Source organism: Scyliorhinus canicula, chromosome 7 (assembly GCF_902713615.1).
Source record: "Scyliorhinus canicula chromosome 7, sScyCan1.1, whole genome shotgun sequence".
Taxonomy (NCBI): domain Eukaryota; kingdom Metazoa; phylum Chordata; class Chondrichthyes; order Carcharhiniformes; family Scyliorhinidae; genus Scyliorhinus; species Scyliorhinus canicula.
In genome coordinates, this window is record NC_052152.1 from 16,936,956 (window position 1) to 16,962,938 (window position 25,983).

Genomic DNA, 25,983 nt, shown 5'->3' on the forward strand with positions numbered 1-25,983 from the left:
ATATGACGTCAGCCGCGCATGCGCGGATTGGAAGACTCCAACCCGCGCATAAGCGGATGACGTCATCGCGTATTTGCGCGAAACCTGCGCATGCGCGGGCCGGGATGCCCCTCAGCCGCCCCGCGAATGGATACTGCGGGGTGGCGGAAGGACAAATAGTGCACGGGCATCGGGCCCGCTGCCCGCAATTGGTGCCCACCGATCGCGGGCCCATGGCACCCTTGGCACGGCCGTGGTACTGCCGTGCCAATCGGTGCCATGGTTATAAAAAGCGAGAGTTTACGGCCGTTTTTACGAACGGCCAGACCAGGTGTGTTTGCCGTTCGTAAAAACAGCCGTAAAGGGCTGGGAGCTCGGCCCATCCATCAGCTGTGAATCGCTGCCGGCCGTAAAATAACGGCGGCAGCGATTCGTGTCGGGAGTTGGGCGTGGGGGGGGGGAGAATAGCGGGAGGGCGTCGGAACAGCGTGGCCGTAAAATTTTACGAGCCACGCTATTCTCCGCACTGTCGGGAGTGCGGAGAATCTCGCCCCTAGTTAGGTGAATTGGACACTCTGAATTCTCCCTCCCTGTGCCTGAACAGGCGCCGGAGTGTGGTGACGCGGGGATTTTCACAGTAACTTTATTACAGTGTTAATGTAAGCCAACTTGTGACATTAATAAAGATTATTTTTTTAAAATATCCTATTTAAAATCTTGAATGACTATCCTAGGCTTCCGTTCCAGTGCAGTAATGAGGGAGTGCTAAATTATTGGGGGTGCTGCCTTGCCTCTGTCTTTCTAGTGGATACAAAACTCCAGCAGCACTTTTTAGAAGAACGCAGAATTTACCAGCAGCCCCTCAACCCCGTTGTTAATGCTGCTTGGACATATTCCTGGAGGTGTTATCACATAATCTTCCACCTTCAACAGTCCTAACTCCACACTCGTACAAATAGTCTTCCGACACATCAACAGTCATGGTGCATTAACATCCCAGACCAACTGGAAAGCAACAGGCTCTTTATTGTTTTACTGTTTTACTCTTTGACTTCCAGTCATGCTGCCTTTCTTTTTACCATTTTTGTAATTGGTAATTTTCCTATATTGCTCAGAACATTGACCTGAAGGTTAACCTTTAATTTCTGGAGACGTCAGGCTAATTAAAAATAATTCATTAACCGTGAAGCATCTTGGAATGTCTTGATAATAACAAAGGCCTTCTATGGCAGCCAGCTCTTCATTTCACTCCTCAGCTGAGAGATGAATCAAGCCAGGTTTCATGTAATTTAGCCAGGAATTTAAAAGGTCAAAGTTCAGGGAGATAACAAGGAATCTCCCTCAATGAGGCGAAAGAATCAACCTGCAAATAGAAAATGCCTGGACCTGCGGCTGAGAATCTGAGAAGGAGATGAGATGTGTCCGACAGGGTTAAATACTTGTTTGCAGTTTGTGTGGTTTCGAACAATGAAGATTAGATCATTCGTAAGCAGGAGCCCACATTGCTGCCTAAGGTCTTCATAGAATCCCAACAGTACAGAAGGAGGCCATTCGGTCCATCAAGTTTGCACTGACAACTCTGAAGGAGCACTCTACCGATGCCCACTCTCCCACCCTAGCCCCATAACCCCACCTAACCTGCATGCACATTTAGGGTCACTGAAGGGCAACTTAGCATGGTCAATCCAGCTAACCACATCTTTGGACTGTTGGAGGAAATTGGAGCACCCAGAGGAAACCCACGCAGAGAACGTGCAAATTCTACACAGACAGTTACCCAAGGCTGGAATCAAACCGGGTCCTTGGCGCTGTGAGGTAGCAGAGCTAACCACTATGCCACCACGCTGCCCCACTTACACGCATCTTCACCAGTAGTCCTATGGATTGTTCCTGTACTATGTTTAAAGAAATAAACAGTTCAAAGCATAAACTTTTAAATAACAAAGGGACAACTTATTCATGAAATATTACGATGAATAAATATAGCTAAAAAATGATCGCTTATTTGATAAATACGAGTCAAGAAATGTTGCAGAGATCCAGTAGCACAGTGTGCTTAATATTAGATATTAATTACAGAGTGTTATTTTACTTGATCACTGCTGCCACTAGTCTTCACACTAAACATTATCAAATGTTGATGTTCGCTATGGCAATGCTCGCCATGTATTTTGCTTGTGATGGAGTTTTGTGCAACAGGAGGAAATGGAGAAAATCAGGAGGAAGAAATCCATCCATCAAAATGACATCCATAGGTTAACCCAAAGCAGCAACCACTTCACACAAACATGCAGCAAGCGAAGAAAACACTCATTGTTTTCGACTTGTTCCTGGGGAAGAATGCATCTGGAATAAAGTGGGGTCTGAAACATTCTTTTCTTGAAATGAATGTGTCCATGATCTTGGTGTGTGCTGCAATTTTTTGCAGTTAGAAAAATGTGTTGGCCTGCTATTGTTTCCATGTGCGTTCCTTGTGTGGCTCCAGCTACAGAGAGAGCATGAATATTTTCCGATTGCAACATGTACTTTCTGTACAGAGTGTAGGCTGCTTATCAGCTCTCCTCCCTTCTGCTTCATTAACAGAAAATATCTATTTCAAATGCCTCTCCTCTCCCACTGGTCCCTGTTTAATGTTTTCTGCTCACTCGGTTGCTTGTGATGTCAATTTTAGCTCTACAGCTGTATTGATTATGGTAAATGTGTTATGAGTCCTGATCTGGTCCAATAGAGCCGTGTGTTCTGGATAATCCGGGTTCTGAAGCGGAGAGAGAATGAGTGAAGGTTGGAGACTCGCAGTTTTATTCACTGGCAGGCTTTATTCTGTGCCACAGACAGTTCGAGCTGATAAAACCATAAGACCATAAGACATCGGAGCAGAATTAGGCCACTCGGCCCATCGAGTCTGCTCCATGGCTGATTCAATCATGGCTGATATTTTCTCATCCCCATTCTCCTGCCTTCTCCCCATAACCCCTGATCCGCTTATTACTTAAGAACGTATCTATCTCTGTCTTAAAGCCACTCAGTGATTTGGCTTCCACAGCCTTCTGCGGTAAAGAGTTCCATAGATTCCTCCTCATCTCTGTTTTAAAGGATCGTCACTTTAGTCTGAGATGGTGTCCACTGGTTCTAGATTTTCATACAAGTGGAAACATCCTCTCCACATCCACTCTATCCAGGCCTCGCAGTACCCTGTAAGTTTCCATTAGATCCTCCCTCATCATTTTAAACTCCAATGAGTACAGACTCAGAGTTCTCAACTGTTCCTCATACGAATGAAGTTCTTCATTCCAGGGAATTGTATATGTTTCTAAATTGTTGTAGCCCTTACGTTAGAAAATAAGATCTCACACAGATATTTAGGATTAAAATTTCATGTGTCGATAACAGTGGAAAACAAAACAAGAACATGTTTTCCTGTTTTGTTTAATTCATTGATGGGATTTGGGCTTCCCTGGCTAGACCAACATTTATTGCCCATCCCTAATTGCCCTTTAGAACATGGTGGTGAGCTCCTTGGACCACTACAGTCCCTGAGGTGTAGGCACACCCACGGTGCTGTTAGGGAGTTCCAGAATTTTGACCCAGTGACGGTGAATGAACGGCGATTTATTTCCAAGGCAGGTTACATAGAACATAGAACAGTACAGCACAGAACAGGCCCTTCGGCCCTCGATGTTGTGCCGAACAATGATCACCCTACTCAAACCCACGTATCCACCCTATACACGTAACCGAACAACCCCCCCCCCCTTAACCTTAGTTTTTGGGACACTACGGGCAATTTAGCATGGCCAATCCACCTAACCCGCACATCTTTGGACTGTGGGAGGAAACCGGAGCACCCGGAGGAAACCCACGCACACACGGGGAGGACGTGCAGACTCCGCACAGACAGTGACCCAGCCAGGAATCGAACCTGGGACCCTGGAGCTGTGAAGTATTTATGCTAACCACTATGCTACCGTGCTGCCCGTGGTGAGTGGTTTGGAGGGTACCATGTCTCCGAGGTAGCATTCCTGCTGGTTTAGGCGTCACATGATGTGTAGTGTTTGCCTGGACCTTGGACAGATCACCATCTACGATTGTATCAGCAACACCTCTTAATAAACCTCTCATCGTGTTTTACAAGAATCCAGGGCGGGATTCTCTCAGCCCCGGGCTTGAGAATCCCCACGACCGGCGTGAATCGCGCCACGCCGCCCCGACGCGATTCTCCGCAGAGCGGAAAATCGGCGCCACTGGCACTGGCGTGGTTGGCGCAGCACAGGACGGGGGCTGCTCTACGGGGCCCCCCCACCAATTCTCGGCCCGGGATGGACCAAGTAGTAAAAAACCCGAGTCCCGCCACCGCTGTCCACACACCTGCTGTCAGTCGGCGGGACCTCGGCGTGGAAGGGTATGGGGCGGCCTGTGGGCAGGGGGGGGGGGGTCCGACCCCGGTGGGGAGGGTGGGCCTCCAATGTGGCCTGGCCCACAATTGGGGCCCACCAATCGGCGGGCCAGCCTCTCTGGCTGTGGGCCTCCTTTCTTCCGCGCCGGTCCCTGTAGCCCTGCGCCATGTTGGGTCGGGGGCGGCGTGGAGAAGGGAGCAACTGTGCATGCGCGGACCCTGTGGTTCCCAATTCATGCTAGGGCAGCAGCTGGAGCGGCGTGGATCACTCCACTGTTGTGGTGGCCCTCTGTAGGGGTCAGAATTGCTGATCCTGAGGCCGTGTTGACGCCGTCGAGAAACGCGATGGCGTTTACGACAGCATCAACACTTCGGCTCAGGATCACAGAATCCTGCCCCCAGAGTTTGGACATCTCCCTACATTTTCAATCTTTTCATTTTTAAAATCTTTTTATTATTGTCACAAGTGGGCTTGCATTAACACTGCAATGGAGTTACTGTGAAAAGCCCCTAGTCGCCACACTCTGGCACCTGTTCGGGTACACTGAGGGAAAATTCAGAATGTCCAATTCACCGAACAAGCAAGTCTTTCGAGACATGTGGGAGGAAACCGGAGATCCCAGGGGAAACTCACGCAGACAAGGGGACAATGTGCAGACTTCAGTCAGTGACCCAAGCCGGGAATCAAACCTGGGTTCCTGGCGAGGTGAAGCAACAGTGCTAACCACTCTGCTACCGTGCCGCCCATACTTCTCTCCTTGCAGCAATCACAGAAATATGTCCTTCTAGATGCTAGTGGCTGTGTGTTTGGATGGTACTGTCGAAGGACCCTTGATGAGTTCTTGCAGTGCATCTTGTAAATGGAATACATACTGGAGATGGGAGAATAGCAGCTGCTGCAGAAACCATAGTATCAATATCTGATAGTTTGCACTTCATATATTCTCACCACTAAATACTCAAACAAAAAATAATTTGCCTGCTGCATAATACCATTGTCAATGGGCTTTACCATTGAATGCACCCCTCATCTCCAGGAATCCTGTGGTGGGGATGTGCATTGATGGGACCGGGAGATTCTGCTGGCAACAACGGCAGGACAATTCCGACCCATGTGTCCAGATCATTATTTTTGCCTCACTGTTATTTTCTATTTTTCTGCTCAGTTCAGTTTTCAAGAACATATCATTGAATCATAGAATTTACAATGCAGAAGGAGGCCATTCAGCCCATCGGGTCTGCACTGGCCCTTGGAAAGAGCACCCTGTTACCTTTTAAATAATGACTTATCTAAAATATATATATATTACTCTTGAATCGACCAGGATGATAAAATGACTTCTTGTTGAAAGATGAACTATTTAATGAGTAATAAAATAATAAACTGTGAGCCCTATTACTCAATACTAAACTAGCAATAAAGAATTAAAGTACAATACAGATAACTATATAACTACACACTATTATAACACACTAGTTATAACTTCTGTCACGCTAGCTATTCTACGTCTTGCTTGCTCACTGTTCTGGATCACATTCTCTAACTCTCTAAAAAGCGCGGGAATCCGATTCTTATCGTATCTGACTTTGAGACATCTAGTGTTGAAATGACTGTACTACATTTACATACATTGATCATGTACATTGATATATGAATATCATTACACACCCTCCCCAAGTTCACACCTCCACCCTATCTCCGTAACCCCCAACTAACCTTTGTTGGACCCTTAGGGCAATTTAGCATGGCCAATCCACCTAATCTGCACATCTTTGGATTGTGGGAGGAAACCGGAGCACCCGGAGGAAACCCACGCAGACACGGCGAGAACGTGCAGACTCTGCACAGATGGACAGTGACCCAAGTCAGGAATCGAACCTGGGACCCTGGAGCTGTGAAGCAACTGTGCTAACTGTCATAATATCCACTCATGTATATGATGAGATGCAGACAGGCAGTGATTGACACACAGGATGACAAATGAACACACAACACAGAACAACCAATCACCAGACAGGACACCACCACTATAAATCTCACAGGGCATTAAGACTCCCGCTTTCTCGGGACCCAGATACTGAGACAGTCAGAGTGCACAAGTTAGTGGGCACTACTGCCATGTGGTAGCTAGTAAGTCTGGTCGAGCCAGTAAGAGGTCATCAGTAGAATTAGTAGAGTGTCAACCCACAGCTGAACATGTACAGCAGTTCATAGTTAAATAAAACAGTGTTGGATCATCTCCGGTGTCAGACGTTTGTTTCTAGCTTCCCTGCATCCAGTTGCAGTCGACGTCAGACCAACCTGCCTAACACATCACTAACCACTGTGCTACCGTGCTGCCCCTGAAGTCCTGTTTCAAATAAGAGCAATCAATCTCAAATGTTGAATGCTAGAATTAGTCTGTCAGTCCCACAATTTTTAGCATTTGATGACACTGGATTACAGTATTCCTTTCGATCAGCTGATATCACTCTTGTCTATAGTTGAGGAGCTCTGCCGGGTCCAGGGATTGATGACATGATCCAGGCTATTCGGACTGCTGCCTTGTCTGAGCTACCACCCCCCTGATCAGACATTGAACCAAGGTCTTGGCTGCCTGGGCAGATAATTATTAAAAATGTCCTGACATAATGCGAAGGAGAGGAGCATGTTCCCTCCACGGTTTCCTGGCCAACATTCCTTCATCAATTAGCGCCGTCAAAAGTACATTGACGGATTGTTCCTCTCTGCTGTTTGTGTGTCCTGCTGTGTGGTTATAATTGCCACGTCTGCCTGTACATAGCAACAGCTGTTGTCCTTTCGAAACAATTTGGGTGAAACAGTTTGAGACATTTTTTTTTGAGAGGCACGATAAGATACTGTGCGAAAGTGAGCCTTTCTTCCAACATGTTGCAGTGCTGCCACAGCCAAGACAGAAGCTGCTTACCGAAGCTTTCACTGAAAACTCAAAATGGCAGGCAGCAAGATACATATTCTCTCAAATGACGACAGTGTACATTTACAATAAGCCAAAGACAAACATTCCATTTGCAGTCAATGGGACGCATGTCCAGACATTACAAACAATTCATTCTGTAAAGCTGTCAGAACCAGAACTGCTGACCAGATAATGTGAGGTCAAAAGACATCTGTTTCGGTAAATGAATTCTTTTGCGTTGAAATGGTTTACTAGATTTACTGGGTTGACACGCTGAATCCAGGTAACAATTTGATTCTGGGACTGGAAGTGTGAATGCCGAGCCCCTCGTCGCTCTTGCATCGGCCACTTGGTCAAGTTCCATCGACTCGTGATCGGGCTGGGGATCAATGAAATATGCGTTGCAGAGGCCAGTTGATCCATCTGGAGAGAGTGGGAGGGGAAAAATGGGAAATTGATACAGATGAACTGAATCAACTCAATCTCTTCCATCACCAAGGAAAAACCTTTGGCTGGAAATGTTTGGATTGGGAGATGGATGTGAGACAGTCAGTCTCGGTGCAGTCAAAGGTTTTAAAGGCTATTGGTGGGATTGGCCGACGCCAAAATCGTGAAACACGATTGGGCGGAGAATGGCCTCCGATGCCATAATTGCGGTAGGCGCCGGTTTGAAACCAAATCGGGATCCTCCAGCACCCTGAAAATGGCATAAATGTGTCGCTTGCCGCGTGCCATTTAAGCACTGTCAGCATATCATTAGCGGGCCTGACCCTCTCCTTCGGGGCCTCTGAGATTCACCGCCGCCAATGAGCCAAGATCCCGACGGCACGGTTCACTTGTGGTCTCAGCGATAGGAAACCCGATGTGGTGGCTGCGGGCTGTGTCCAGTGCTGCCTTGGTCGGCCGGGTGCTGCGCTGCTGGCCAGAGGGGGGGCTTCCCCGAGGGCTGGGGGGCTGGTGTGAGGTAGCCTGGGGGTGGCCAGGGGATGACCTGGGAGGCAATATTTGGCAGGTCATAGAATCATAGAATTCACAGAGTTTACGGTGCAGAAGGAGGCCATTTGGCCCATTGATTCTGCACTGGCCCCTGCAAAGAGCACTCTACTTAAGCCCACATCTCCACCCTATCCCTGTAATCCAGAAACCCTACTTAACCTTTTTTGAACACTAAAGGGCAATTTATCATGGCCAATCCACCTAACCTCCACATCGTTGGACTGTGGGAGGAAACCGGAGCACCCAGAGGAAACGCACGCAGACACGGGGAGAACGTGCAGACTCCACACAGTCAGTGACCCAAGCCGGGAATCGAACCTGGGACCCTAGAGCTGTGAAGCAACAGTGCTAACCACTGTGCTACCGTGCCACCCATCAATCATCAATGCTATTTCAATGGATTCTGCAGAATATGTTCATTCCAAGATTATTACTTCATGCAGCCGGATCATTTATGGACGTTTTCGGGTTTGTTTTGTTGACCAGTGGATGCCGCTTGTTGACTTCCCAACCAAGGGCTTCCCATTCCAAAATATTCAGATCATTAACAATGTGGGGGGAAATCAAGTGGGTAATCCCCCCGGCATAAAGCAGTTTTCGGACTTCCCATCGATTCACCCCCCCCCCCCCCCCCCCCCCCCCCCCCCCAACCCCACCATTCTCATCCACCCAAAACGGGGGCAGAAACCACCACCAGCCCTTCCCGAAGCTTTATGGGATTGTGTGCAGCCTTCTCCTGTGGGAATAATTAACTTATGCAGTGCCCAGACCTTATGGTCACAAATCAGTCAGGATACCTGTTCTGAACTCTCCCTCAGTGTACCCGAGCAGGCGCCACAGTGTGGCGACTAGGGGATTTTCACAGTAACTTCATTGTAGTGTTAATGTAAGCCTACTTGTGACAATAAGAAAGATTATTATTACTAAGAATTGCTGGTAATAACGGCCGGCGTAAGGAAACAACGGATTTGGTGCATTATAGGATTCGAGACAAGTTTGCTATAAAGTAGCATTGGTTTTAGCGCAAGTTATATAATAACAGCCAAGGTAATGTTTGGGGGAACATCCATGCTCTTCTCAATCATTTTCCCCATTCTACATTTGAAACCACTCTCATCTTACATAGTCAGATCATTAAATTTCTTCCAAAGCTCAGAGAGTTCTTTAATGAGAAAGCCCCACTCACATATTTCACTCAAACTTTACAGGGTTTAACAAACGTGTTAACCTGTGCACTACCAAAGGTAATTTTAAAACTTATTTCTTGAAATTGGGGTTTTCAAAATATTTGGCGCAGTGTTTGACGTCCTTTCTTCCTTTCCTGAATGGAGGTGTTGAAACAAGTTGAGTTAGCAAATAACAGTTAAACAACTGGATGCAAACAATGGTTACCAGTATCCCAAAAGCTCAACTTCAAGGGATGCAGTTGCCCACATCATGTTGCTCACTCGTGCCATCTCTGGCCATTCAGTGACCTGCGGAAGAATGCAGGAGAGAAATTGCTGCATGCAGTAAAAACATCTGTAAATGTTTACAATTTTAATAACGTGAATTTGGAGTTGGACTAAATACATGCTGGAAAGAAAATAATCCGAGATGTTGTGGAATTAATTCATACTGAGACAAGCAAATGGATTGGAGCCGAGGGATTAGTGTTGGCCATGTTTTCCGACAGGCCCCAAACAAGTTTGTGTGAAATAAGTTACCTGTTATTTTAAAGGGGATGCTAACCCAATGGATTTTGACTCTGCCACTAAAATAGGGAATAAAGCAACTTCAGTGGTCCTCTGTCATTTGCACACGAGCGTCAACTTGCTTATCATAAACATCTCAGCTAAAATACAACCACCAGTCTGGAAGGAGAGAGAAACAGAGGGGTAAACATGTTTGGGGAAAGACTTCCAAGAATAAGGGCATAGATAGCTGAAGGTATGGCCACATCAGATGGGACAAAGAAAGTGGGAGGTATGTAAAGTTGGAGACCAGCATTTTGGAGGATTGTTGGGCTGGAAGGTGTAAAAGTGATTGGAGGGGGCAAGGCCATGGATAGAAGGCATTGGTTAGAATTTTAAATTCAGCGTTTGGTGGGCAAGGAACCAATGTTAGAGCACAGGGTTGATGGATGAATGGGTCTTAATGTATGTTAGTTTATAGGCAGCAGAGCTTTGGATTAACTTCAGTTTAAGGACAGTATAAGGTGAGAGAGATTTGGAATAGCTTAGGAACAAAAACATCGAGGGTTTCATCAACAGGTAAATTGGGATAAAGGTTAGGATGGAGGTGGAAGTAAGTGTATTTGTGATGGAATGCTATCTGGGTTTAGAAGCTTAACTCAGGGTCAAATAGGGCACACAGATTACAAGTAGTTTGCTTAAACATGTTAAGTGCTCCTCCACAAACATTGCCGACTTCAGTTTATGGTCGGCATTTAAAAAAAAGAAAGAACTGGAATTGAAAAGCGCCTTTCACATTTACGTTCATCCCTCACCTCTGCAGTGAACGAGATGAGCGAGTAATTTTGCCTTTGGCCACTACTTAGCCCTGACCAAAGACTGTTGGCAGACGGTCTGACAATGGAGATAAACCCAAGTCCTCAGCTGGCATTCAGATGTGAACACTTCCCAGCCAGGTGGGGACAGTTCACCCGATAGAAATCAGGAGCAGAAAGCCTGGCTAATTTTTATCCTGTCAATTCTGGCTCCTTCGGCCTCCGCCTAGCGAGCAAGGGGCTTTCGCCTTTTGCTTGAAACCAAAGTACAAGTGTTGCTGCAAAGTCTAGCAACAGTTGCAAATGTTAACAGTACACGGCAAAGCCATTAGCATCTCCAGAGACACAGGATATTCATCTATTCGCTTTAGTTTCTTAATGCTGACAGACATACCGAGCATCTTCACCATTTTCTGTAGTTAGCTGATGTGCATGTCAAACACATATGATATCTGCTGTTCATGAACCATTGTGCACATTATTCATGTGCTCTGTGTATATAACATGAGCTATGCATGAAAATGTGCAATACACTTGCTAGGAACATAGGAGGAGTAAACCAATCAGCATTGCATGCATCTGCCTCCAATCAATTTGGTACCTTCTACCTGCCATGGTTCCATCTATATAGAAACATTCATAGAAAATAGAAGAAAGAGGAGGCCATTCAGCCCTTCGAGCCTGCTCTGCCATTCATTATGATCCTGGTAGATCATCAAGTTCAATACCCTGATCCTACCATCCCCCATATCCCTTGATTCCTTTAGCCCCAAGAGCGCTATCTAATTCCTTCTTGAAATCACACACCGTGTTGACCTCAACTACTTTCTGTGGTAGCGAATTCCATAAATTCACCACTCTCTGGGTGAAGAAATTTAATCCTCACCTCAGTTCTAAAATGGTTTATCCCTTATTCTCAAACTATGACCCCCAATTCTGGACTCCCCCATTATCTACTCCGTCTAATCCTCTTCGAATTTTAAATGTTTCTATGAGATCCCCTCTCTCTTCTAAACTCCAATGAATATAATTCCTAGCTGACTTAATCTCTCCTCATATAACAGTCCTGATTTCCCAGGAATGTGCATGGTAAACCTACACTACACCCTTCCACAGATAAGGACACCAAAATTGTACAGAATATTCCAGGTCTGGCCTTACCAATGCCCTGTACAATTGCAGCAAAACATCCCTATTCCTAAACTGAAATCCTCTCGCTATGAAGGCCAACATACCATTTGCCTTTTTTACTGCCTGCTGTACCTGTGCGCTTACTTTCAGTGACTGATACACAAGAACACTAAGGTCTTGCGGAGTATCCAGCTCTCTCAATTTATACCCATTCAAATAATAATCTGCCTTCCTATTTTTATTACAGAATTGGATAACCTCACATTTATCCACATTATACTGCGTCTGCCATGCATATGCCCACTCACTCAGCCTGCCCAAATCCTGCCGAAGCAATTCTACATCCTCCTCACAGCTCACCCTCCCACCCAACTTTGTATCACCTGCAAATTTGGAGATATTACACTGAGTTCACGCATCCAAATCATTAATGTATAACGTGAACAGTTGGGGACCCAGCACAGATCCCTGTGATACCCCACTAGCCACTGCCTTCCATTCAGAAAAATACCCATTTAATCCAAATTTTTGCTTCCTGTCTGCTAACCAGTTTTCTATCCCTCTTAATACACTTACTGTAATCCCATGTGCTTTAACTTTACATATTCATCTGCTATGTTAGACTTTGCCAAAGGCTTTCTGAAAGTCTAAATAAACCACATCCACTAATTCTCCCTGGTCAACTCTACTAGTTACATCGCTGAAGAATTGTCAAGCATGATTTCCCTTTTGTAAATCCATGCTGACTTTATCTGATTACATCTTTCTGCTTTCCAAATGCTATGCTGGGAAATATTTGATAATAGATTCTAGCAACTTCCCCACCACTGACGTTCGGCTCACTGGTCGACCGTTCCCTGTTTTCCACTAGCTCTCTTTTTGAAAAGCGGGGTTATATTAGCTACCCTCCAATCTGTTGGAACCATTTCAGAGTCCAAAGAATTTTGGAAAATAACCAGCAATGAATCTACTATTTCTAGGACCACCTCCTTAAGTACCCTGGGATGAAGCCCTGGAGATTTACCAGCCTTTAATCCCATCAAATTCTCCAAATGCATTTCTCTGCTGATACTAATTTCCTTCAGCTGCTCACTAAAATGTGCATTTCTCAGACCTTCAGGTGCATTATTCATGTCTTACTTTGTGAAAACAGAAACAAAGCACAAATTTAGTTCCTCAGCTATTTCTTTGCTCCCCATTATGAATAACCCCGTTTCTGACTGTGAGGGGCTTCCATTCATTTTTGTCAACTTTTTTATCTTTACATACCGATAGAAACTTTTACAGTCAGATTTTATGTTCCCCGCTAGTTTACTTTCATACTCTATTTTCATCTTCTGAATCAATCTCTTGGTCTGCCTTTGCTGAATTTTAAACTGCTCCCAATCCTCAGGTCTATTGCTTTTTCTTGCCAATTTGTATGCTTCTTCTTTGAATCTAATAGCATCTCTAATTCCCTTGTATGCTATGATTTGGCCACAGTTCTCTTTCCATTCTTGCGCCAAATAATAATAAACAACTTTTGGAATTCACCTATCCTTTCCTTGAATGCCTGCCATTTTCAGTACACTGTCTTTCCTTTCAATAATATTTCCCAGTCCATCATAGCCAACTCATGCCTCATACCATCATAGTTACCTTTATTGAGGTTCAGAATCAACTACCTCACTATATACCTTGATAAAGAATTCTATCATATTATGGTCACTCATCCCCAAGGGTCCTCTCACAACTAGATTGCCAACAAATCCCTTCTCATTGCACAACATCCCCAGTCCCAGATGGCCCTTGTTGGATCCTCAACGTATTGGTGCAGAAAACACATCCTGTACACACTCCAGAATTCCTCCTCTATTGAACTGTGACTAACTTGAATCACCCAATCTATATGCAGATTAAAGTCACCCATAATCACAGATATTCCTTTATCACACGTATCTCTGATTTCCTGTTTAATATCTTCAACATTCCCACAAATGTTTTTTTCCCCTTGGTGTTTCTTAACTTGCCCCATACAGATTCCACATCATCTGTACTAATGTACTTTCTCAATATTGTATGAATATCTTCTTTAATCAGCAATGCAACTTCACTACCTTTTCCTTTCCGCCTGTCCTCTCTAAACACTGAATAACCCTCAGTGTTTAGTTCCCATCCTTGGCCACCTTGCTGTCATGTCTCCGTAATCCCAACTATGTCATACCCATGCACATTTATCTGCCTTTTCATCCATCAAATGCTCCGAGTGTTCAGGTAAAACATGTTAAGGCTAGTCCTTTTAACATTCCTTGTCCCTTTTCTATTATTTTTTTACTGTGTTTTTATCTACTTCTGGCCCTCGATTACTCTGCCTATCACTTTTCCTTTTCTCCTTGCTGTCTTTTTCTCATATTCTTTATTTCCCCTGCTCTGAATCCTTACATAGGTCCCAACCCCCTGACATATGAGTTGAAAACCTCCCCAACCTTTGTAACAAGTACATCTGTCCCGGTGCTGCCCAGGTGTCACCTGTCCAGTTTGTACAGGTCCCACCTCCCCCAGAACCAGTCCCAAGGCCCCAGTAATCTGAAGCCCTCCCCATTGCACCATCTCTTCAGCCATGTATTCATCCGATATAGCCTGCTATTTCCACTCTGACTAGCATGTAACTGGTATTAATCTTGAGATCACTCCCTTTGAGGTCCTCGTTTCCAATGTGTTTCTTTGCTCCTTATCAACTGCTTTCAGAACCTCAACCCTTTTTTTTAATCTATGCGCTTGTACCAGTGTGTACCATGACCACTGGCTCTTCACCCTCCCCCTCTAGAATCTCCTGTACCCGCTCCAAGACATCCTTGACCCGAGCATCAGGGAGGCAACGTACCTTCCTGGGGTCTCTTTTGCAGCAACAGAAATGCCTATTTATTCCCCTCACAATTGAATCCCCTATAACTATTACATTTCTACACATTTTCCTCCTTCCCTGTGCAGCAGACCCAAACGCAGAGCCACAAATCTCAAATCTGCCTGCCGCTGTTTCCCCGAGAGGTGATTCTCCTGAACAGTATCCAAAGCGGTATCTCTGTTTTACAGAGCACAGGAGATTCCTGCACTGCCTGCCTCGTTATCTTGACTGGGTGGTGACCCACTTCCTTCCTGCCTGTGGAGCCTGAGCCTGTGGTGTGACCACATTCTACCTACGACACTCTCCACCTTGCAGATGTTCCACAGTGTTCACGCTCGCCACTCCATCTCTGAAACCCAGGCTTCCAGGAGCTGCAGCTGGAGACATACTTCCTTCCTGCACACATACTGGACCTGGAAACTGGAAACGTTCCGGATCTCCCACATGGAGCAAGAAGAGCAGATCACGGCTTGGAGTTCTGCTGCCATGTCTTACCCCTTTAAGTTAAATAAATCCTTTGATATCAAATTATTGTGGTCAGCACGGTAGCACAAGTGGATAGCACTGTGGCTTCACAGCACCAGGGTCCCAGGTTCGATTCCTTGCTGGTTCACTGACTTTGCGGAGTTTGCACGTTCTCCCCGTGTCTGCGTGGGTTTCCTCCGGGTGCTCCGGTTTTCTCCCACAGTCCAAAGACATGCAGGTTAGGTAGATTGGCCATGATAAATTGCCCGTAGTAACCAAACAGATTAGGAGGGGGGTTATTAGGTTACGGGGATAGGGTGGAAGTGAGGGCTTAAGTGGGTCGGTGCAGACTCGATGGGCCGAATGGCCTCCTGCTGCACTGTGTGCTCTATGTTCTCTAATGTAAACTAGTATTAACAAATATTAACTAGGGCCCTTCTTCTCTGCTCCTTGTTATTGTAGAACATATAATAGAATATATGGCTGGGATTCGATTTTCCGGGCAGAGTGCCCGCTGAGTTCGGCCAAATCCTGCCGCTGTGGGTTACGTATGGTCCCACACAGCGGGACCTCGGAGTTCTGTCTGCGGGAGCTGTCCTGGTGGGGGGGGGGGCGGTGGGCTCTGACTCCTGGGGGTGCCTCCACAGTGGCCTGGCTCGCGATCGGGGCCTACCGATTGGCGGGCGGGCTGGTTCCGTGGGGGCCTATGTTCCTCCTTGCCGGGCCCCTGTTGGGCTCCGCCATATTGCCCGGGGGCCGGCGCAGAGATGAGAACCCACGTGCTTGCTGAACCCGCGCCGGCCGAGGCGCTCATGTGCGAACTCGCGCCGTCCGTGGCACGTCGGTTTTGTGGCACTGGAGCTGCAGAAACCACTCCGATGCCGTACTAGCCCCCTTGGAAGGGGTGGATAGCTGCCAGGTGAGGCCCATTGACGCCGGAGTGGCTCACACACTTTACACACCGGCGCCAGAACCTGGCTGCAGGATTGTCAGAATCCTGGCCTACACTGTACTCCAAACACCTAATCAGTGGTTTTACTTTCCATAGGAGATGTAAACTTGAAGGGCTTTCTTACAGTCTTTTTAGCCATCAGGTTCTGCTCTGAATCCCTTCATTAGCTTGCTTAACAAAAAATCAATTTCAGTTTTGAAATGTTCACTTGATCCCAACCTCTGCAGCTTTTTAAGAGAGAGAACTTCCGAACATATCAGATGCATACACAGCACACATACATGGGGCGGGATTCTCCCCTACCCGGCAGGGCGGTGGGTCCCAGCGTAGCGGAGTGGCACCAACCACTCCGGCATCGGGCCTCCCCAAAGGTGCGGAATTCTCCACACCTTTAGGGGCCAAGCCCTCACATTGAGGGGCTAGGACCGCGCCGGAGCGGTTGGCACCACGCCGACTGCCGCCAAAACCGGCACCAGCGGCCTTTGACGCCTTCGCCGGTTTGCGCATACGCTGGTGGTGAGCTGCCGCTGACGTCACCATCGGCGCATGCGCGCTGGGGGATTCTCTTCTGCGTCCGCCATGGTGGAGGCCATGGTGGTGGCGGAAGGGAAAGAGGGCCCCCACGGCACTGGCCCGCCCGCTGATCGGTGGGCCCCGATCACGGGCCTGGCCACCGTGGGTGCACCCCCCCGGGGTCCGATCGCCCCGTGACCCCCCAGGACCCCGGGGGCCCGCTCGCGCTGCCGATCCCGCCGCCACCAGAGGTGGTTCAAACCTCGGCGGCGGGAGAGGCCTCCCAGCGGCGGGACTTCGGCCCATCGCATGCCGGAGAATCGCCGCAGGGGGCTCGCCGCTCAGTGCGGCGCATTTCCCGCCCCTGCCAATTCCCGGGTGGCGGATAATTTCTGCCACAGCGGGGGCGGGATTTTCGGCGGCCCTGGGCGATTCTCCGAACCTGCTGGGGGTCGGAGAATTTCGCCCATGATATGCATTTATGGCATAATTATGTATGTGTGGATTTCCACCACCTTTTGCGTGAATAAGTGTTTCCTGACATCAGCCCTGAACATAAAAGCGAACGTACTGCCGATGCTGGGGCTCTGAAATAAAAACGGAAACGCTGTAAAAACTCACCAGGCCTGCCAGCAACTGTGGTGAAAAAAAAAGGGAGTTAATGGGCGGGTTAAACGGGACCAGAAATTCCCATCTGTGGTCAATGGACTTTTTACCAGCTGGGCAAGTTTTCTGCCCCACCTGTGGTGATTCCAGCAGGGGGCAGCCCAGAAAAGCTGGACCATTTTCAAGTCCAATGTATCCATTCAAGACACAAATGCTAATTTGTTTCCACTCGCAGGACACTGAGGGTGCGATTCTCCGCAAATGCGGGGAGTCATAAAGGCTGCCGTGAAACTGGCCGTGTTTCACGGCAGCCTCCTCGCCCCCTCCCGGGACCCGATTCTCCCCCCCCCCCGGGGCGGGGCTAGCAGCGCGGCCCTGTGAAGCACGGCATCGTGGGCTTAGCGACCGTCGCTAAGCCCACGCGCCAAGCGTCACGGCGGCTGACGCGCACGATGACGTCAGCCGCGCTTGCGCGGGTTGGACGGCTCCGTAAAGGCCTGGGAACTTGGCCCATCGGCCTGGGGAGAATCGCTCTTCGCCGTAAAAAACGGCGAGCAGCGATTCGTGTCGTGGTGCGGCCGTTTGGGGGGGGGGGGGTGGAGAATAGCGGGAGGTCGGGAAAAATGTTGGGAAGGCCCTCCCGCTATTCTCCGACCCGTCGTGGGCAGCGGAGAATCGCGCCCTGTGTCTCTGTAACTCTCCTCCGCTAAAGGCAGTGGAAGCAAAGTCTTTGAATATTTTAGAGACAGATTTAGATCAATTCTTGCTTAACAAGGGGGGGGGGGGGGGGGAGGTTATCGGGGGTAGGCAGGATTGTGGCCATGAGGTTACAGTCAGATCAGCCATGATCTTATTGAATGGTGGAGCAGGCTGGAGGGGCCTACTCCTGCTCCTAGTTCATATGCTCATAATATAGCTCTTCTTCGGAACTCAAGTGGTGGGAATTTGGTGGATCTGATGCTGTTGGAAAAGGAAGCGAGGAATGTGGAGCAAAATAGAAGGTCAGGGATAGGTTAGAGGGCAGGAGAGATAAAATAATAATAATCGCTTATTGTCACAAGTAGGCTTCAATGAAGTTACTGTGAGAAGCCCCTTGTTGCCACATCCCGGCACCTGTTCGTGGGGCCAGTACGGGGATTGAACCCACGCTGCTGGCCTTGTTCTGGATTGCAAAACAGCTGTTTAGCCTACTGTGCTAAACCAGCCCCAGAGATAATGACAGAGATGCCATGGAACACAAGGTAAATGGAATAGCAATGATAGCATTAAAGACATAAAGCATTAGCCCAGAGTAGATGTTAATAGCTGAACAAACGTCTTAATGTAAATGAGCAACGTAGCTTTAATTTATGTCCCCTTGTTTGAGCATTCTTCTGATGCCAGATAAATATCATTAATATAACTTGCACCACCAGATATTACCAACGTGCTTCACAGCCGACACCTTATTGACATGGTTGTAATGTAGGGAACCTTATAGCAAGGATTTAGAAAAGAAATGAGATAATTGGGCAGAGATGTTGGTTGCAAAATAAACATTGGCATAGACATCACCCCTGCTCTTCTACACATAATGTCACAGGATTTTTCACATCGATCTGAGAGGACAAAAAGGGTTTTGATATTATATACTGACTGAAGAACAGCACCATTGACAAGTAGAGCTTAAATGTCAATCTAGGTTACGGGTGCAATTTAACGGAAAACATTTTGAAGAGTCCTTTGCGATTGGCGGGATGTTTCCCGACGGCAGAGTTGGCAAGATCACGGCCCGCATTTAACAGCACTTAGTGGAGGAAATGAGCCCCCATGAGGTTCTCGTCATTTCTGGCTCTCTGTCTGATTTGGCAGACTCGCGCCTCAGCATCCCGCCGCTAACAAGGGGGAGCAGCTTTTAAGCATTCCCTCGGCACTCGCTCCCAGTCAGCACACAAGCGTGGCAGTGCACGGACCTGCTCCTCGCTTTGGCGATGCCGACCTGGGCAGGCTTCTGGACACTGTGAACATGAGATGGGGCATCCTGTTCGCCCGAGGAGGTTGGGGGACCATTGCAGGGTCAGCAATGCTACCTGGGGGGCAGTGGCAGGGTCAGTGCGGGCAGCGTAACCAGGAAGACTGCTGTCCAATGTCAGAAGAAGACCAATGACCTTCACTGAGCTACAAGGGTAAGTTACCACCCCGCTGCTGGCATCAGTTGTGTCTGCCATCCCTCAAATTTCCAGGTCACTGATTGATACCTTGTACCCTCCCCATATACAACCTTAATATGCATCATCCCCTCATGGTATGTGTCCTCCTTCTCCTCAGATGAAGGAAACAGCAACAGCAGCCTCCAGGCATTTGCAGCCACCAGCAGGAGCAAGCAGCAAACACAACCTGCAGCTGTCAAGTGCTCCCACAACTAACAAAACCAATCTTCATTAGCAACAACCCTTTGACTGTGAAGCTAGAGGCTGCTCAAAGTCAAAGGGAGTTAAAGTGACCTTCAGCATACAACCAAGAACAGTGCTCTGTCCTGGAAGTGGTTGGTCAGACAGACAGGCAGCAGCTGTAGTTGCCCCTGTTATGGGTATCCACAATATTTGAAGATGGCTTAAAGGCCTCAGAGATGAGAAGCCCCTCAACCCCAAAAAACAGTTTTATGGTAAACTGATTTGTGCCCAGCGCGAATCTCAATTTTGGCCTTACCTGCTATTTAACTAGCGTGCCCAGATCCAGACGAGGCACAACAAGGTGGTTGAATTGTTCCCTAGACCCTTAAGTCTCTGAATTGGTGCTTGAGCCCATCATTTACTGATCCACAGGCGAGAATGTTACCATTGAATCATGGTCAAGATTGGTCGTCACTGTTGCCTACGGCACTAAGGACCCGGGTTCGACTCCGGCCCTGGGTCACTGTCCATGTGGAGTTTGCACATTCTACCGCGTCTACATGGGTTTCACTCCCACAACCCAAAGATGTGCAGGTTAGGTGGATTGGCTATGCTAAATTGCCCCTTAATTGAAATTTTTTTTTTGCTTTAAAACTACAAAAAAAAGATTGGTCTCAATGGAAAGAAGGATTTGCATTTACATATCATTTGTCGTAACCTCTATATATCCCAAAAGTACTCTATAGCTAACTCAGTACTTTTGATGTGTAGTCACTGTTGTAATGTGGGAAATGCAGCAGCCAATTTGTGCACAGCAAGCTCCCACAAACAGCAGCATGATAATGGCCAGATAATCTATTTTAGTGATGCTGATTGAGGGGAATAAATATTCACCAAGATATTGGGCAAAACCTTCCAGCTTTTCTTCAAATATAATGTGGTGGGATCTTTTGCATCCATCGAAGAGGGTTGATGGGGCCTTGGTTTAACACACATCCAAAACACCACACCTTCAACAATACAACAATTGCTCAGTACGCCACAACAGTCAGAGTCTCAAGTCCTGGAGTGGACGTGAGCTCATGATCTTTTCAGAGGCAAAACTGAGCAACAGTTGGTACATTATATGGGCCATCGTTCATGTGAGTGAGTGTGCACAGTGCACAGTGGATGGTCCTTATTTAATTGTGACCTGTGTCAATACTGGATGGTGGGCTGATTCATTTTGCATAGAGCTCCGCTCATGATTTTCCACCGGAGCCTCCTAATGGACTGGACTGGGGATGATCAGAGCCTCTTCAGAAAAATGTTACGATTGAATATTTTGCAAAGCCTCCATGTGCCGCAGAAGAGCTCACTGGACGCGAGGCTGATGTGACGAGAGCAGCAAAGGGCAGGGGAAGAAGAGAAACAGAACACTGCGGAAAAGCCTCCAACATCTGAGGCTGATTCTGACCAGGGAGGATGATTGTTATCAGCAGTTCAGCAGCTGGTTCCACTCAGCACAGCGAACTCTCCATGAGCCTGTGGATGAAGAAAGGTACCAGGACGCCAATAAGTGCAGACACACACACACACGTGAAGCTCAATTTGTCAGGACTGTCAAGATGTGCTCTTGCGATCGTCAATGGACAACCAGAAAATAAATCTTCGCAGGAAACCCAAACAAAAGACAAAAATAAAAATCATACATCCTAATGAGTGCTTACACATGCTTGTAAGCAGCAGCTTCAAAGGTTGATTCATGCCCTGTGTATGTGTGTGTGTGTGAACATGGGCCAATGTGGCCACGTGTCTCACTCCATCAGACAGCAAAATAAAAGAGATGAGCGACACTTTTACTGCATCAGCTCTGCCTTGGAGCATTATCTGCACTTTGAAGAAGATGCATGTTTGGGATTTCGGAGACTGAAAGAACATTTTGTGAATGTTCTAGGGTGCGAGGCACATGCCGTCATGTGTAGTGGGGGAGGGGAAAAAATCATAAAAACATCCATTTTTAGTCGGAACCGTATGCTCTGCGGTGACAAGAAGATTCCATTATTTATCTGTCTTGAGAACTTTTGTGTAAATATTGAGAATAATAGCTTGCTGGGTAGACAGCAAAGATTGAAATATTGTTGATCTCAGAGTCCATAATACTGATTGAACAGCAAGATGGGAACACTATTTTAAAAAAGTTTTATTTTATAAATCATGAAAGGACATGGACAAGGAAACGGCAAGGTTCAAATGGAGAAGAGGGTAAATTCACCAATTATCATAATTATCAGGGAGCCATGCTCTGCTGCAGTTTTGATCAGTGCAATACAGGACAATATTGCTGTCAAGAGAAGGTCAACCTGCATAACAGTCAAGTTGGGTTTTAAAGTCATGAATATTATAGCAGGAAGTCATGATGTGGAGACGCCGGAGTTGGACTGGGGTGAGCGCAGCAAGACGTCTCACAACACCAGGTTGAAGTCCAACAGGTCTGTTTCGAATCACTAGCTTTCGGAGCACAGCTCCTTCCTCAGGTGAAAGAACCTGTGCAAGGACTCACCTGAGGAAGGAGCTGTGATCCGAAAGTGATTCGATTTTGTGTCAACCAAGGTGATTCGATCTGAAAGGCCACAGATATCTTCTGTTTATATCCTGCTGGCTTCTTCATCATTCACTTTGTTCTCTTTCACTTGACAAAGACAGGAACAGGAGTTGGCTTTGAGCTTGTTCCACCATTTGATTATTAATCTCACCACAGCTGTAATTCCACTGCCTTAGTTCCATGTTGTGGAGATACCGGCGTTGGACTGGGCTGGACACAGTAAGAAGTCTTACAACACCAGGTTAAAGTTCAACAGGTTTGTTTCGAATCACTAGCTTTCCTTATTCATAGAAGGTCTACAGTGCATAAGGAGCCCATTCAGCTCATCAAATCCGCACCGACCTTTCGAAAGAGAACCCCACCCAGGTCCACATCCCCCGCCTATGGCCGTAACCCCACCTTACCTTTTGGACACCAAGGGGCAATTTAGCACGGCCAATTCACCTAACCTGCACATCTTCAGACTGTGGGAGGAAACTGGAGCACCCGAAGGAAACCCATGCAGACATGGGGAGAACACACAAATGATACAGAGCCAGTCACCCAAGGTCAGAATCAAACCGGGGCTGCTGGCGCTGTGAGGCAGCAGTGCTAACCACTGTACCACCATGTCAGGGCTATGGTTAGATAGGTGAGCATGGAACAAGGTTCCAACAAACTTGACGACAATGGGCAGGAGTTGCAGGAGAATGACGTGGTCAACAATGCTGAAGGCTTCAGGCAGGTTAAGAAGGCTAAGGACAGATAGATTACCTATGCCACAATAATATAGGATGCCACTTGTAACTCTGATAGGAGCCATTTTGGTTCTGTGACAGGTTGAAACCTGATTGAAGGGATTCAAACACAAAGGGATAGATTCTCCACCCCGACGGGCCAGGTTTCTGTTTCACCCCGCCAGCGGGATGCTCCTTTTCGCCAGCTGGTCAATGGGGTTTTCCATTGTGGGGCAGCCCCACGCCGTCGGGAAACCCCCGGGCTGCTGGCAAAATGGAGCATTCCGCAGGCGGAGAATCCAGGCCATAGTTCCAGGAAAAGCTGATATGCGGTTGGAAAGACAACACTTTCAAGGCCTTTGAGAATGAAACCTTTCAGTACGTCACCCCTCACACAGAAAGGAGGTACAGCCTCTTCAATCTTTCCTAATTTCTGCTATCAGATGTCCCTTGATATACTTACCTAAGAAGAACAGGTTATCGAATATATGTCAACTCCTTTTTACAAGAGGCACTAAGTTTCTTCCTTTGTCATCTCCGGAGCCAGGAGCCCCAGAGTTGTTGCTATTTATCATATTTAATCAATAGTTGCTCCCTGCTAACCTCTTATGGGGCTGTATTTACCATTTTTGAGGCTAAGTGCCAATGCCAGCGTGGGAACTGTGGCGTTTTACGATGCCAAAACTGGCGCCAAACCCTCACTGATCCTGCGATCGGAGAGGGTCTGGCAGCCATGCCGGGTAAAACCCCTGGCTCCCACGTTATAAATGGCTGGAGAATGGCCCGGTCCGTGGCAGCGCCTGCACACGCGAAGACCTCCAGCGGTCACGCCGTAAAACATGGCGCTGTCCATGCGCGGACCTGACCTGCCAAACATTGACCCCCTGGCCACCCCCACCAGTCCCCCAAGCCCTCATGGAAGTCCCCCCCCCCCTCGGCCAGGCCCCACCACAGCTACCAGCCGACTGTGGTGGTGCTGGACACAGTCCCCAGCCGCTGCGCCGGGTTCCCGACAGCTGAGACCCACATCCCCTGTGCGGTTGGGTACTCGGCCCATCGCGGGTGGAGCATCGAGGGAGGGTCTTCAGGTGATGCGCCAAGTGTGGCGCTAACAATTGTACACAAAGACTCGTGTGCAGTACAAGAGAGGCTTTATTACAGTGAGGTGCAATTCCTCCGGCGGCAGCTGTAGAATGGCATCTCAGTGAAACTTACGAATATTTATACAGCTCCCTGTGGGCGGAGCTAGCCGGCAGGAGCTTACCGGAGAAACCTGTATTACAGGTACGGCTATACATCCCCCAACTGCAAGCACATATATATACAGTGGGTAGATCACCACATTCAACCCCTGTAAAAAATGAGTCCGGCAGGGATGACGTGGAACTATAATACATAAAGTGATCTATTTACAAAAGCGCAAAACAAAAGAAAACCAAGAGTCCATCAGGCAATCCGGTCACAGGTTGAGTCTGATCGGCGGTCGAACGTTCCGTTGCGAGCGACGTAGCTGTGGTGGCGATGTCTGTACAGGCGGCGTTGGTGACGATGGTGCAGGGCTGGCGGTGTTGGTGCTGGCCAGTGGCGGGATGACTCCGGGAGCGAGCCAAAATCTTCCATGTCCTCCAGCGTGGGCAGGGGAACGAGGGATGGACCTGGTGGGGACGAATACGGGGGCGCCGGGGTAAAGGAGGGTGGCGCAGGGGGGGGAGGGGCGTGGGCATGGGATTGGCATCCGAGGGAGCCAGGTTCCGGAGCGAGACTGTGTCCTGGCGGCCGCCAGGGAACTCCACGTAGGCATACTGAGGGTTCCCGTGGAATAGGCGTACCTTGTCCACCAGGGGTTCCGCCTTGTGGTGCCTGACATGCCGATGAAGAAGGACTGGGCCCGGAGCCGTGAGCCAAGTCGGGAGCGACACCCCGGATATAGACTTCCTAGGGAAGGCAAAAACACGTTCATGGGATGTGTGGTTAGTTGCGGTGCATAGCAGTGACCGAATGGAATGGAGCACATCAGGGAGGACCTGCTGCCAGCAAGCGGCTGGGAGGTTCCTGGACCGTAGGGCCAGCTGGACGGCCCTCCATACCGTCCCGTTCTCCCTCTCTATCTGCCCGTTTCCCCGGGGGTTGTAGCTGGTCGTCCTGCTGGAGGCGATACCCCTGCTGAGCAGGAACTGACGCAGCTCATCACTCATGAATGAGGATCCCCTGTCGCTGTGGATGTAGTCGGGGAAACCGAACAGAGCAAATATGGAATCAAGGGCCTTGATGACGGTGGCAGACGTCATATCCGGGCATGGGATGGCGAAGGGGAACCTAGAGAATTCATCGACCACACTAAGAATGTAGGTGTTGCGGTCGGTGGAGGGGAGGGGCCCTTTGAAATCCACGCTAAGGCGTTCAAAGGGGCTTTCACCAGGCGCGCGCGATCTGGCCGGTAGAAGTGCGGCTTGCACTCCGCACAGACCTGGCAGTCTCTGGTGCCTGTCCGTACTTCCTCAATGGAGTAGGGCAGACTGCGGGCTTTGACTAGTTGGTACAACCGAGTGACCCCCGGATGGTAAAGGCTCTCATGCAAGGCGCGGAGCTGGTTCACTTGTGCGCTGGCTCATGTACCTCGGGAGAGGGCGTCTGGGGGTTCGTTGAGCTTGCCGGGGCGATATAAGATCTCGTAATTGTTGGTAGAGAGCTCGATTCTCCACCGCAAGATTTTATCGTTTTTGATCTTGCCCCGCTGCATGGTGTTAAACATGAAGGCTACCGACCGTTGGTCAGTGAGGAGAGTGAATCTCCTGCCGGCCAGGTAATGCCTCCAGTGCCGCATAGCTTCAACGATTGCCTGGGCCTCCTTTTCAACAGAGGAGTGTCAGATTTCGGAGGCATGGAGGGTGCGGGAGAACAATGCCACGGGTCTGCCGGCCTGGTTTAGAGTGGCGGCAAGGGCGACATCTGAAGCGTCGCTCTCTACTTGGAAGGGCAGTGTCTC